Here is a 2,441-nt window from a genome sequence, read left to right as displayed (position 1 = left end):
GAATTGTGAAACAATATAAGGGTGTGAGAAACAGCAGTCTGGCAGCCAGGGCTATTTTGTTAGTGTTGTGCTAAACTGCATTCAACCAGCACTCTTTGTGATGTCTCTTCCTGTCCGTTTTTGTTATACCAGCTGAAGTTCTGCAGTCCCTTGAGAACCCGCAGCGTGTTTTCTGGCATAGGAAGTGCAGGGAGAATGAGCTATAGGAGGTTATCGCTGCTTATGTGTGTGGAAGCTGTGGGACCTGAGGAGAAACGGGAAACTTTACAGTCTGAACTCTTTTTTTTTTCTTTTTTTTTCTTTTTCCTCACCACATCAGCAAAATACTTTTTTGTATTTAACCAAGTCAAATACACCTTCATTATTGCTATGCCTGAAACCAAGGGTCACACAGAGCTTGTGTGCAAAGACAGAGTGAAACTCTGCTCTAGGAACTGTGGAGGGACAGCAATGGATGGTTAAGTGATACAAGGGTGTGTCAAAAGGGGGATGTCTGTAGATGTTTATGAAAAAGGAACAAGGTGGGTTGGGCTCTGTTCAGGCTTTGTGCAGGTCTCTGTCCAGCTCATTAAATCTTGTCATGCTTGAGCAGCAGTGTGTGTTAGTTTGTCTCAAGGGGTAAACCAAAACATTCCCCAACACTTGGCTATAATGAAGAATCAGTTCAGTGACCCCATATGCATTATGTAATATACTGTGTGTTATTGATCATTATGTGCAGGTAAGGGAGAGAAGGCAATGAGGCCAGGAGCCCAGCATAACTTCACCTTATTGCGTGTAATTCTGTGAAAAGAAATAAGGAAAGACTGATTCTTTCATCTATATTTCTGTACTTAACTCAAAATAATTGCCAGGTGCTTTGATGTGGTGAACCCTGAGGGATGTGAGTGACAGATGCTGAAGCTGTAGTTTTTTGGGCCTGATGTTGTTTAGATGTTTCATGGGGAACACTGCCATACAAATAAAGCCAAGCAACCTTTTACAAGGTCCCTTCCACAGAGTTGGTAGGCAAATGGTCAGTGATCAGTCTGTAGTCTCTTTATGAACAAGGCCTTACCATGTTAGAGTTCAGAAAAGCTCATTTGATTCATTATTAAGTCTTCATCAAGACTAACTACAATAATAACTGAATTAAGAATTTATGGAGAAAAGTAGTGTGGGATCCCTTCTCATTACTGAGAGATGGTGAAACATAAAATGTGGCAGAGAATAGCACAGCAGTACCTAATCCCTGTGAAGAGCACAGGTTTTGTCCATGTTGTCATCTTCCACCCTCTCTCCCTCAACATCAGTCCAGTTCTATTACAGAGATGAGCTTAAGCCTGGCATTTAGCACACTAATTAGATAGTTTTGCCTTGGGTTTCACTTTGAACTGAAGAGATTGTAGGGGAATTTGACATGCTGCATTGCTGATGAAGGCAGAGTGAAGAGAAATGAGACTGCTATCAAATCATTAGACTTTATATATTGATAGGAGAAAAAAAAAACAGCACAAAGAATCTGTCAAGATACTGAGCTTTTAGTGTTCTGCTTAGACAGCCCTGTGGCTTTCAATTCTTGTGTAGTACTAATAAAAGGTATATGTGTCTGTTGAAACTTTTGCTTTCCATCTCTAACAGGTAATCACCATTGTACTGTGGGGAAAGGAGGAGAAAAGTAGAATTGAGATGACTCAACTACGGCTGAGGGGGGTAGGGGTATTAGGTATTTAATACTTATGACGGCTAAAGTCTAATGCTCACAGTAATACTTCACCTTCTCTCCTTCTCCTGGTTTTAAGGAAGCCAGGTATTCCTTAGTAAAAACAAGACTGAGCCTTTAACCTGTACTCATGCAAACTGCTAGCAGGTGCCTGTTCTGGAAAGAGGCACTCTCACATTTATGCAATGTTTACAAGTGATGGCAAATCCCGTTGCAGATGCCTGGTTACCCGATGCAGCTGCTGCACAGCTCTGGCGCAGGGTGCTAAATGCAACCCTGTCTGTCTGCATTTCCTTAAGCATTTTGAAGTCCTGCCTCTCATGCAGCTACTTTTGTCCGATTCTGGTGCCCCGGGGCAGCCTCTATCTCCTTCACAACCTTCTTGCTCTTCAAGACACCGCCTCTCCGGTATCATCACGTTTTCGTGCCCTTCTCAGCAAAGAGGATGCCAAGAACTGCGTGCGCGCGGTTTTACGGCTCTCCTTCCCCTGATGATCACTATTTTCGGTGCAGTTGAGTGCAGCCAGCGCTGCCTAACGCCGCCAGCTTCTGCCAAGGGCTTTCCCCGCCGGGGACGGGTCCTGCGCTAGCGGCCCTGCACTCGCTTTCCAGGCCCTGGCGGGACACGCTTGCAACGCCACTGCCGCTGGAGGAGGCCGGGGGCGAGGGGCCGAGCCGAGGGGCGGTGCGATGACGGCTGCCGTTCGTGTCGGGGGCGGGGAGGAAGGAGGGGCTGTGG

Source organism: Colius striatus, chromosome 1 (assembly GCF_028858725.1).
Source record: "Colius striatus isolate bColStr4 chromosome 1, bColStr4.1.hap1, whole genome shotgun sequence".
NCBI classification, from domain to species: Eukaryota; Metazoa; Chordata; class Aves; order Coliiformes; family Coliidae; genus Colius; species Colius striatus.
The sequence above is the reverse complement of the archived record's forward strand: the minus strand, read 5'-3'. Positions refer to the sequence as shown.